The sequence below is a fragment of the Silene latifolia genome, chromosome 8, assembly GCF_048544455.1.
Source record: "Silene latifolia isolate original U9 population chromosome 8, ASM4854445v1, whole genome shotgun sequence".
NCBI classification, from domain to species: domain Eukaryota; kingdom Viridiplantae; phylum Streptophyta; class Magnoliopsida; order Caryophyllales; family Caryophyllaceae; genus Silene; species Silene latifolia.
In genome coordinates, this window is record NC_133533.1 from 101,615,982 (window position 1) to 101,629,338 (window position 13,357).

The 13,357-nt window shown below is 35.3% G+C and overlaps 1 long non-coding RNA gene and 1 other non-coding gene across 4 annotated transcripts; both read left to right on the forward strand.

The window, feature by feature from the left end:
* Positions 1-1,278: 1,278 nt before the first annotated feature.
* LOC141595790 (uncharacterized) lies at positions 1,279-3,855 on the forward strand. Of its 3 annotated transcripts, XR_012522291.1 has the most exons (5): positions 1,279-1,478; positions 1,707-1,832; positions 2,808-2,886; positions 2,962-3,054; positions 3,665-3,855. It is a non-coding gene; the product is annotated as an uncharacterized LOC141595790 (long non-coding RNA). The 3 variants fall into 3 exon arrangements; XR_012522293.1 differs by lacking the exon at positions 2,962-3,054; XR_012522292.1 differs by having other exon boundaries at positions 1,736-1,832; positions 2,808-3,054.
* Positions 3,856-5,785: 1,930 nt separating this feature from the next.
* LOC141597872 (small nucleolar RNA R71) lies at positions 5,786-5,892 on the forward strand. The gene has a single exon (XR_012523084.1). It is a non-coding gene; the product is annotated as a small nucleolar RNA R71 (small nucleolar RNA).
* Positions 5,893-13,357: the final 7,465 nt, after the last annotated feature.

Here is a 13,357-nt window from a genome sequence, read left to right on the forward strand (position 1 = left end):
TATTTCAATGACGTTTTCATTTTTATATGTCAAAACAATTTTAGAGTATTTGTTGAGAGATCAAATTAGAAACACAAGAAAGAATAAATATTGTAAATAAGAAAAACAATTCTTATTCAAGAGAGGAGAGAGGGCGCGGGTGCCTTGGGTAAACAAGGCCAATGCATGCTTATAATTTCTATTAATTGTTCTTCAAAAGAAAGGTAGATTAGCATGCCTAACCCTAGCACAATTAAATTGTCTTAAGCATTTAAGCCAAAAACACAATTGTCTCCCACTCATGGAAAAATCGGTCTCCTTATGTAAAATGGGATTCCATTTTAAGTTTGTGATTTTGTCAATTATAATTTGTGACATATGTGACATGTTACTAGACATGTGACCATTTAATGCATTCTTAACTTATTAAAAATCAATACATACAAAATATATCACATACAATAACATAATTAGCAATACAAATTACATATACTTTAAAGTGGACCATTAAATTATAATTCACAACACCTTGCAATTATAATACATTATTCATTCTATCTATAATTGTTTCGTAGACAATAATAAAGTTTCAGTAATAAAACACATTTTCAATTTTAAAGGATTAATTAACTTGTATCAATATACAATTAATTAATTAATCAATTAAGATTGTTACCCTAGAGGTATGACCTTAATGGATCAACTGATCACCACCGTCATACGACAGTAATGTCAAACTCTAGCAAGCCAATCATTACCGATTAATGTGGATCAGTTGACAATAAAAATTACGTTCCTTCATGTATTCTTATTATGAGATTTAAAAATGTGATCGCATTATTGTTGAGGACACATACTCCAACACCTTCTTCTTCTTGTCACCCTCCCGAGTATAGTGATCAACCATAAAGCACTAGTAGAAAAAACCCCTATCACGACGCAGTTATCGTGGCGGTTCTAATGGAAACGACGTAAAAAGCTTAAAAAATTGGTGGGAACGAAATTTTAATGTATATAAGAGGTATATAGTGGCGGTTTAAGTAAGAACCGACGTGATAACATAAGATTTTTATGGTGGTTCCAAATAGGAAATGCCACTATAGGTCAATTGTGGCGGTTTTATTAACAACCGACATCAAGAATGACGCTAAAAGTTAATACATAAAGTTACAATTTTTAGACTAAAAAACCGCCATGATATGTTTTTGTGTCGGTTTCTAATTAAAACCGACTTTAATAAAAATAATAAAAAATAAATTAAAACCTCCCAAAACCCTTTACATTATACAGTATACTCCTTCGTCTTCTTTTTTATTTCCAACCGCCAAAAACTCACAATCCCCTCACAATTCAACTCCGGCATCAACAACTGTCCATTTCCTTCTCACGCCGCCGTCGACAACGCCCTTTATCCGCAACAACATCAAAGGTACTTTTGACCATCGTTCAATCATTCGCTAACACCACCACGACGTCAAATCGTCGCCATCACACTCAAGGTACCGCGCTCTTCTTACATCGATTAGATTTGATTAATTCTTTCTCAATTTTATTTGAATCATAATTGTTGCTCTTAATTGTCATGCTAGGCTTTCATTTTTTTATGTTGTATAGCTGTACTGAATAAAGTTTTATGCGTGTATGAGTTTGTGATAATGCTCAATCGAGATTTTATTGTTATTAGTCGAAAAATGGCAAATTGAGGTTGTGATAATTGAGTATACCAGGGTTTGATTTTGACGGGGTTGCTTCACAGTAACAATTAATATTCTTCAAGTCTGTTTGTTGTCTACTCACGGATTCAACGCTCGAAGCTTACCGGAGTTGTCACCTTTTCTCAATCTAATCTACAGGTTAACCCTAATCTGAACTATTTTTTGTCTCAATCTTATTCCGGCAGTTTTATTATCCTTCTTGCTGCGATTTCATGTTTGTTTAACATCCATTTCAATCTAGCTTCATTCCTTTGCTCCATATCTGATACCAGAAATAAATTAAGGACTATAGCTATGAATTTCCTTCTCATTGTAGTCCCCTAGTTCCCATCCTGATATTTCCCTTAGGGGGAAATTTGACAGTGGCACCATGATTCTACTATTTCCGGTATCAGATATGGATGAATGGAAGACAAATATTCATTTAGTTTGCTTGATTACTTTGTGCTGCACCTAAAATCTGCTTATGAGTCAAATACTTGTTATTAAGTTGAACAACTGTTGGTACGTATTAGATCTCACCACTGGGCTGTGAATTTTTGACTAAAACCAGCAAATAAATCATCCAAAAGTGCAGGCCATGTCATAATATTAAGAACAAGCAAATCACTTTGGAGGTGTATTTTTCTAGTGATCAATCAAGCAAATCATAGATCAGATGTTCAACTTGTCGTATTTCTATTCATTATTGTACTTAGTACTTGATGTAGATGAAGAGTAAATTAGGCTTAATTTAATCTAAATAAGCATCTCAAGCAACGTATAACATAGACAAATTTATCTTGGTTGTGACGATGCCAAACTTGTTGATGACAGTGAAGTTTTTTAGTTTCTAATGAAGTTCTTTATCATGTTTACTTTTGTGACACCTGATGGGTGATATTGAAATTAATGAAGTAGTTTGATGCTAGTTCTATTCCTCTCTAGTAAAAAAAACACCTCCTATAAGCCTCTTTTAATCACTGATATTATTGGAACATATATGTACCATGCGATGTATTTTCCTTCATTTTGTTATGTCTTGATTCTCTTCATTATATATCCTACCATCAGTAAGACAATTAACTATAGTTTCTGCACGATATATTAATGTCATTTATTTGTTTGTTACAGGACAACTATAGTGAAACGACATAGACGGGAGACGGGGAGACGACTTTTAGCTTTGATTCGATCACCATTTAAGTACAAGGTAGATGTATTTACTACTCCTAATACGTAGTTTATTATTCTTTTAATCATTCTTATTCAGTCCACATGCATATAGGATATCCAAAACTCCACATTGAAGTAATAGCACTCACACACTTCCTCCTTAGCTATAAATCTCGGCTTTTGCTGCTCCAAGAGACCATATCAGGTATAGTGCCACAAATTCCTAGCCATTCCCCAATCAGGTTAATTAGTCTAAAGCTATACTCACATTCAAATGAAAAACAAATGAGTAGAATTTTCTATTAATATTTTCAAGGATAAGTGTTAATAATTTTTTATTAATATTCCCCAATCAGGTTAATTAGTCTATAGCCTATTCTGTTAATAATTTTTGTGGTCTTGTTTTATTGATTTGGAGTCTGGACTCTTGTGATTGCATAATGCAGAGTAACTCCTGCATTGTTGTAGTTATTATAAGCCTGCATGTGGCACCATCCTGATACTTATTGCTTGTGGTGCTATCGGTTTACCAATTTGTATTTTAGTGTACATAATGTTTGTAGGAAATTGGCTATCTATCTTATTTTCCATCTCATTGTTCTGAAATTACAGAATTACTTCTATATCTGGATTTAGTTTAACAAAGATTATATTTTGTTACATCCATCATGCTGAGCCTGCCTCTATTTGTCGGATTACATATGCAGCATTTTTCATATATGTATCAAGACTGACTGATTTCCTTTTAATTCCTTTATAATCTCTTTGTTGAGTTTGTTTTTCTTACTATTGGTCTGCTAAATTTATTATTGCAGCTTCAACAATCAATGTTGATTGAGGAGATGAAATATTTAAAGAGGTGTGGGCTATCAAAAGTTTAGAGAACATGTAATGTTGATTAGTTTATTAACTAAGACATGTATGTGATTATTTATACATTTGGATGTATATTTTTTTAACATCAACAATATTTGTTGGGTCGGATGATACACAAGTTTGTTGGTTGTCATTTTCTTTCTATGTATTGTTTGTTCATTTTGTTGTTTGGATTGTCAAATCGCTAGGATATTGCTACCAAAATTTTGGTAGCAATTTTTTTTTTAAAATAACTACCTTTAGTGGCGGTTCTTCACCAAACAACCGACGTTATAATTACCTTTAATGGCGGTTTTGTACTAACAACCGATGTTATAATTACCTTTAGTGGCGGTTCTTTAATAACAACCGTCGTTATAGAGAGCATGTAGTGGTGTGATGATATTATTGATATACCTATGGCGGCGGTTTTCAAACAATAACCACCACTATAGGTGAGTTATAATGGCGGTTCATGTCTAACAACCGTCGTTTTATATAAGTCTATAATGGCGGTTTTATTCCGTAACCGCCACTGTAGGCGAGCTATTGTGGCGGTTGTACAACCGCCACAAAGTACAAACAACCCCATGATATACGACGCACCCAAAATCTGTAAAAACCGCCACAAAAAGGTCATTTATAACCGCCACAATAGGGGTTTTTTATACTAGTGAAGCATGGCTCAAACAAGTTGGGATCTCTCATAGTCTTATCAAGATTAAAGGTGATTGTTTCATCACCTAATACAAGCGTGAGCTCTCCATGTTTCACATCGATCACCGCTCATGCGGTATGTAGGAATGGTCTTCCTAGAATGATTGGAATGTTGGAATCTTTCTCCATATCAACAATGACAAAGTCCACCGGTATGAAAAACTTTCCAACTCTCACGGGCACATCTGATCTTCCCATACCCCTAGAGGTGTCTTTGTTGAACGGTCCGCCATTTGTAAGGTCATGTTGGTGCACTTGAGCTCTCTTACCCCTAGTCTTTCACATACCTAATATGGCATGACACTCACATTTTCACCTAGATCACATAGTGCCTTGTTGATTGTGGTATCAACAATGGTACATGGAATGTAGAAGCGTCCTGGATCCTTGAGCTTTGGAGGGGAATTCCCTTGAAGAATAGCACTACTAATCTTGATAAAAGCAATAGTTGATGGTAGTGTCTTTGTCTTGGCTATTCTCCTCAACAATATCTTATTCAATTGGCATCTTGGGTTCTTTATATCTTGCACCACTTCTCAATTGGATGGCATTAATGGTCTCATGTCCTGTAGGAGGATTACCTTGAGGAGGTAATTGTCCTTTTTGTCTTTGGGAGCTTGAAGAGGACAATTGAGACAATTGAGTCTCCAACATCTTGGTGTGAGCAAGGATATTGTTGATGGTTGCGTCTTTGGCTTGGCTATCCCTTTGCATTTGAGCAAAGAAATCTTGTTGGCTTTTTTGCATTTGGAGGACCGCTTTTTAAACATTAAAAGCTTGGTCATTGGGTTGATTATAGTATGGTCTTTGACTAGGATTTCTCATTGGAGGTGGTGTGTATGTGGGCTGAGGGTATTGGACATTTTGGCTCTTTTATGAGAGGTTTGGGAGGAATTTGGTATTCTAATTGTAATAGTTGGAATAAGGGGTGCCATTTTTGTATGCTTGGAAAGCATTCACTTGTTCCCCTACATTCGTGTTGATCATGCCCCAAGGTTCCACAACTCTCACATAGTCCATTTGCGATTAAAGATGTTGCCATCATGGCATTGACATGTTGTTTGAGTGATTGAGAAGCTTCATCAAGCTTGGCCATGGCTTTCTCAAATTTTAAGTTTATGGTGTCAATATAGCCACTTAGTTGGGCACTCAATTATGTGACGGAATCAACTTCATGCCTCCCTCCCCTAATAGCTTTTCTTGGCCTACTATATTGAGAGTTATGAACCGCCATTTCTTCGATCTTAGCCCATGTTTGATTGTCATCAACCTCGGTGAATCATCCATTAGAACCCATGTTGAGCACATTTCTCGAATCCTCATGTAAGCCATTCCAAAATTGTTGAATAAGGAACCATTCAGGTAGTCCATGATGAGGACAAGAGCGACATGTATCCTTGAATCTCTCCCAAGCCTCATATAGAGACTCTTCATCTCTTTGCTTGAACTCGGTGATTTGGGCTCTCAACATGTTAGTCTTCTCCGTAGGATAGAACTTCTTGTAGAAGGCAAGTTCTAGCTTCTTCCATGAATCAATTCCAAGGGTAGCCTTGTCTAGGCTCATTAACTATTGCTTTGCGGCTCTGATCAAGGAAAAAGGAAACAACACCCATAGAATTTGGTCTTGAGTCACCCCCGTTTGAGAGATTGCATCACAATAGTCACAAAAAATCTCCATATGTAGATGGAGATCTTCACTAGGAATCCCTCCAAATTGACTTCTCTCAACTAATTAATTAAATGAATGCGGATTTGGCAATGAAATTACCGGCTAAATGTGGTGGTGTAGGAGTACCATTGCGTAGGTTCTCCTGGGATGGTACGGAATGAGATGAAAACTTAGGCATTGTAGATTGATTTTGTGGTTGGTTTGGGATTGGGTTTTCCTCTCCTTGTCTTGCAAAAGGTTTGGTAAACTCAACACTATCCGTTTGGACAATACTAATGTCCACAAGTTCTCCAATACCCATAATTGTCGAAGTTCCTTTAACAACTCTTCTAATATTGGTCAAGTTTCTTTCAATCTCGAGATCAATAGGCAAAAGTCTACCTTGTGATCTCCTAGAGATGCAAAAAGCAAACAACTATAAAACAATTAAAACTACCTTGAGAAATTTGACTTCCCCAAGGTTAAGAAAGACACAACTAAAAGCAACAAATAATAATTCAATTAAACACCGTCCCCGATACCGACACCATTTTTTATACGGTTTAAAACTTTGTCTTCTAAGTTATCCAATCAAAACAATATTTATAGACTCAACTAATTACTCTTAGTAGAGTGACAAGTAAAGGTCGATCCTAAAGGACGGTTATTGAATCAAGTTATCGGTTGTAGAGAGCTATGTCTCAAGGTGTCACAATTTGGGTTGAGTTTGAGGTTTGCAATCTAAACTAGTTAACAATAAAATGTAAAGAAATGGAAAGTAAAATAAGGCAAATAGGAGTTTGTAAACGATTGATTAAGACACTAGGGTATCATGGGTTTATAGGGGATTCATGGTGGTGATCATACAAACATGTTTACATAGATGCAAGCAAATTATTGTTGTAGTGGAATCGAGTTAGTTTATGTCTTACAATTCCTAGGAAGATTAGGGTTCCGGAGCCGAGTCGGTGAAGACTGTACAACACCTATAAGTCGACTTAGTTTCTTCCTATTCAACTATATGCATGGTCTAACAAGCCTTGAGTTAGTTTATATCTTACAAGTCTTGTTGAATGGATAAGAGATTCATGCAAGGTTGTCAATCAAACAATTCATCAAGCATAACATATGCATAAATTGAAACTATAACAATCAATCAATCTTATGAAACATATTAGATTAAATATGAATCTACCCCCATGTTTAGTTCCCCTAATCCCTCATTAAACCTAGCTAGAAGACTATTCACTGATGGTCATAGTAAATGTTGAACCAGTTTTATTTTTGATGATGTCATGAGTGCTTGATATTTTATATACTCGTTGCGCGTAATTGTTTGTTTAGTCTTTTAGATTGGACTTACTAATCACAAGCATTAAGGAATTGTGATACGTTTATATCATGATCAAGCCCTCAAGTAAGGATCAAGGTTTTACGATTGTTAAAGAATTATTCAAGGATTCATGAGAAGATGAAGCTCATTTAAAGATTGATCAAGCTTGAATGACGAAGTAGCCTACACTCGAAGATCTCCTAAGAAGATAGAATAGCGTAGGTGATTATCTCGTAATGGTAACTTAAGAGTGCACTTCTTAGATTGGTAAAGTTATAGCTTTACAACTATAACATTGTTATATAAGAGCTCAATGTTGTAGCTCTTCCACTATAACATTGAGATGTCATGTTTCCATAATACATGACTAAAATGTTTTCAAATTGTTTTTGAAAAATATTTTTGTCTCTTTTAAATGTTTTAGCAAAAAGTATTTATTTAATAAGGAAGCTCATATTCATATTAAACGTGGTTTTATTTTAAGCTTATTATTAGTAATTATGTTGAATCAACTTATTGGTTGAGTCATATTACTAATTAGCATTTCTAATATTACATACTCTTAAACCCTAAATCTAACCTAATATCAAGCTAGGGTTTTCACGAAAATCAAGGCCCATGAGCTGTGTTGTTCTCGTGTGAACTTAGAAATATAAATTGATCATTGTTAAGATTTTATTCTCTAGAATTATCTTAACATATCTTTTATATTTAGCATGATATGGTTATATATGATAAGGATATTTTTGTTATGGAAAATCTTATCATAGCTTAAGATTTAAGGAAAAGATAATAGGAGAATAATTGATAAAATTATCTTTTAGTTATTCTCTATTATCTCGTGAGATTTTAAGGAAAGAAATATCAAGATATGATTTGTTTACATATCTATTACTTTGGCCTCTAGGTTTTCGTGGAAACCGAGTGCCATGCTTCCTCTTTTACTATAAATACTTTACTCTTTGCTACATTTGAAAGTAAGACCTTTAAGCATAACTTTGATTTATTTCAAAAAGCAAAAATCGTGTTTTAAAGCAAGAAAACCGTTTTGTTATTTTTCGAAAAGGTCGTGTGATTTATAAACTTGTGCATTCGTTCTTTCGTTATCGTTATAAGATAATAGTGCTTAATTGATTTCTTAGTCGTTCATTAACGTGAACTTTTAGTAGAATCATTAGTGCTTTGTTATTAGCGTAAGTTAGTCACTCGAGTATTTAGCGATACTCACTTGAGTTACAACTAGAGTTAGTTTTACGATTTGGGTTAGTAAATTTGTAATCCGTATAAAGGTACTAAATTTATTAATTGAGAATAGTGGATGAAGGTTTCGATTTGTGAAATTGAACCACTTCAAAAATTCGTGTGTCTTCCTTTCTCTTTCGTTTTCCTTATGGTTTGTTTAGTTCACTAATAAGTTGATTAGTTAAAGTTTAATCAATAAACTTTGAATAATTAATTATATTTATACAGTCGAAAAAGTGGGCAAAGTTTTTAATCCTCAATTTACCCCCCTCCCCTCTTGAGTATTTCAGATCGATAGACTCTTCAATTGGTATTAGAGGCTCGTGTTCTTGATTGCCTAACCGCAAAGAGGCTGATATGTCTATCCTTATTTATCTTATCGTTTTATATTCCGCTGCCTATCACGTGATAAATTGATTCCAAATACCTCAAGTGCCCCGTCTTTGATGGGAAGAATTATGGTTTATGGAAAAACATGATGACTCACTATGTGAAATGTCATGATTGGGAGTGCTGGAGGATTATCCAAAACGGACCACATAAAATTTTGATTGCATCCACTGAAGGCGCTACCTACTAGAAAAAAGAAGAGGATTATGTTGAGGCTGACTATAAGAAGGCCGAAAAAAATTCGAAACCAATAAGCCTATTGTAGAATGGCATGACTACTACAGAATTTGATCGCTTCTCTTCTTGCTCAACGGCCAAGGAAATATGGGACGGCCTTGAACTAGCTTATGAAGGTACTTCCATCGTTAGGAAGCACATCATAGATGTGTTAATGCAGAAATATGAGCTATTCAGTATGGAGCTAAATGATTCCTTGGATAGTATGTCCGCAAGTTTTTCAAGCATCATAAACGAATTGAAAAACCTAGGAAGAAAATTCGATACCGAGGACATTGCAAGAAAGGTTCTTAGGAGCCTAACTAAAAAGTGGCGCACCAAAGTCAATGCAATGGAGGAATTGAGAGATCTTGCGAACCTATCCTATCAAGAACTCATTGGTGCCCTCATGGCCCATGAACTCACTCTAAATGCTGATGTAGCAGAACTGAGTAGACGTAAAAACATGGCTTTGAAAAACAAGGATGCCAGCTCCGATATAGAGGATGAGACTGTATTGTTTGCTCGTCGTTTTAAGAACAAAATCTTTCAAAACAAGCAAACAAAATCTTCTGCTAATAATAACAAATCTTTTAATAAGAAAGCAACATAGTCTAAATCATCTTTTGCAAACAGAGGTTGCTTTAAGTGTTTAGAAACTGATCATATGATCAAGGATTGTCCCACATGGGAGAAGATTAAAGACAAGACAAAACGTGAGAAGACAAAGAAGGAGTTCAAGCAAGTAATGATGGCCTCGTATTGGGGAGATCTTGACTCAGAAGATGATGAAGGATCTGAAGATGACGAAGTAGCAAATCTTTATCTCAGCAGCGTCGGTCTTGACCTAATCTCTGACAACGATGATGATGGCACATATTCTCATTCAAATTACTGCTTTCTAGGAGAATCAGATGAAGACGACGATGATGAGGTTAGTTATCTTGAACTAAAACAGCGTGTTAATAAATTATCTAACAATGCCCTAATTGAATGCTTTGAGCAATCCCTCGATAAATGTCATGAACATGATATGGTACTAAAGGATCTAAAAGAATAAATTCTTGATATTGCCGAGGAGAATCATATTCTAAAGGCAAAAGCTAAGAAGTTGAAATCTAAAGTTACAACTTATAAAGCGACAACATTAGATACTGCTAATGCTGAGAAGAAGGAACTAAAGTCCAAATTTATAGCTACTGAAACTATAACCTCAGACCCAAAGCTTAATATTAAGCACCTTCAAGCTAAAGTTATATCTAATAAAGCTATAACTTTAGAACTTAGAAAAGCCAAAGAACTTTTAGAGTCTAAAGTCACATCTAATGAAGCACTGATTTTAGACCAAAAGAAAGAAATAGATTCTCTCACAAAGCAATCGAAGGAATCTAAAATTGACATGATCAATGTTAAGAAGCATCATTCGGATGTATTTATTCTTAACAAAAGGTTCCAAGACTTTCGAGACAATTTTAAGAAGGATAATGACGTAGATCACACGAATTGTCTTGAGGAGATTAAAACTCTAAAGGATTTACTCCAACACGCAAGGAAATTCCATGACAAGTGGGAAGGTAGCACAAAAGTCCTAAACTTTATAACCGAACAATCTGACAATAATACGAAGATGAGGTTAGGACATGAGTGCTACAACTGTAGAGATCACTTTACATGCAAATCAACACCATCTTATTACGATTTCAGAAAAAGAAAATATGTTGATCTTCCCGAATATCCGATTTTCAATTATTGTGGTCATACGGGTCACACCAAGACAATTGTGTCAAACGTGTACGTGATATACGAAAAAATACCGAGTTTGTTAAAACGGTTGACACAACAGTCGAGTATGATGAATCTCCTATAGATGAACCTAACGAAGAGAGGAATAATAACTTTCGTTGGTTCTACGACATGGCTTTTGATTACAGTAAAAAGCCTAGCACTTCACAAACTCCTTGTCAACCTAAACAAGGTAGGCCTAAACACAAGGAGACCAGGGAATCCTATAGACCTAGAACTCCTCCTAAAAAAAACTACCTAAGGTTTAGAAATACGACGATTAGACAAGTTTGGGTACGAAAGGATTTAGTATATAGAGTAACTAACCGTAAAGGACCCAACCTAGCTTGGGTACCTAAAACCTGTATCTAATTCTTTTGCAGGTAATGGTGAAAGAAAACAATCAATGGTATCTTAACAGTGGATGCTCAAGACACGTAACTGAAGATGAGAATTTGTTTCTTTCACTCAAATCTTTCAATGGAGGAAAGGTGACATTTGGGGACAACAAGAAGGGTAAAGTGATGGGCAAAATTGGAATTTCTAAATCACACGCAATCAGTGATGTTTATCTAATGGATGGTCTCAAGCATAATCTACTTAGAATATCTCAACTGTGAGACACAGGTAACAAGGTTGTTTTTCACATAGATGTTTGTCGCATTGTAATTGAAGGTACAAGTAGTATTATTCTTAAAGGCCATAGAAAAAGGAATGTCTATATGGTAGATTTAAATGTTGTGCCTACTAACTCTTTTTCATGCATGAAAGTTACACTTGACGATCCTTGTTTGTGGCACAAACGTTTTGGTCACATTAGTTCACCTATTTTGAATAAACTCAAGAGATGGGACTTGGTTGAAGGACTACCTAAAATCAAGTTCGATCAAGAGAAGATGTGTGACACTTGTGCTTGATGCAAACATGTGAGATCATCGTTGAAACCTAAAAGAGTGGTAAGCACAAATCAAGCCTTGGAATTGATACACATGGACTTGTGTGGTCCTATGAAGGTAAGGAGTAGAGTATGATCCAGGTACGTCTTTGTTCTCGTAGATGACTACTAATGTTATGTATGGCCTATCTTTCTTCACTCATAAGATGAGACTTTTGATGAGTTCGTTTGTCTTATGAAAGTAGTTCAAAAAAATATAAGACTAACCTTGTTTTTATCTGTACGGATCATGGCACCGAATTTGATAATCAAGCCTTTATATAATATTATAGAGTTAATGGTGTAGGACATAACTTTCTGCACCACGAACTTCTTAACAAAATGGTGTAGTTGAACGTATGAATAGAACACTAGAAGATATGGCTCGTACAATGCTTTTGTGTAGTGGATGGTCTACCTCGTAATTTTTGGGCTGAAGCCATTAGTACTTCATATTATATTCAGAATGATAAGACCTATCCTAAAGAAAAACCCCTATGAACTTCTAAGAGGTCGTAAACCTAATATCTCTCATCTTCGTTGTTTTGGGAGTAAGTGTTTTGTTCATAACAATGGTAAGAATAGGTTAAGTAAGTTCGACCCTAGAAGTGATGAGGCTATTTTTATAAGGTCTTCAATAAAAGAACTCTTTGTATTGAAGAAAGTATTCATGTTATCTTTGATGAAGATAACGTATTTGATAAGCCCTTACAGGATAAGGAAGAAAACGTGGATGAACCTGATTTTCGTCTTTGGAGAAATGATCCTCCAAAATTGGAAACTGAGGATAATGAGAATGAAGGAACAAATGATGAGCTTGATCATTCTTCATATGACAAAAAGAAAACTAAAGTTATAGTTGATGATACTATAACTTTGTCTCAAGATAAAGATCCATAATCCAATGTTATAGATGATGTTACTATAACATTGAATCCAAATCAAGGTAATGAGTCCGAAGTTATTGACAGGCTAGTCGTGTACCTACCAAAATTAACGAACGGGTCACTAACTAATATAGCTAGGGAACTCGGATCGATCTCCACAGGGAGGCAAGATATCTGTTAAGGTCTGTCTATTTGGTCACAAAATGGGGGGTTTGAATTTGGTTTCTAAACTAATAAAGGCTTAAAAGGAAGAGCAGTAAAGAAAGAGCAATAAAAGACAGAAAATATAATAAAGATGATCAAATGAGAGAAGACATGTCAGGATTTCGGTTCACCGTGGTAGTCTATCGACTCAGCCGCAAATAGCCTAGATAATTTACTGTGAGACGGATACATGAAAGGTCTTCCGGTCCACTTTCTACCCCAGATTTCTACTAACTTAACTTTCGTCCTCGTCAGGGTAGTCTACTGTTCATAGCTGGTCTATTTATTCCAATCTTCCGA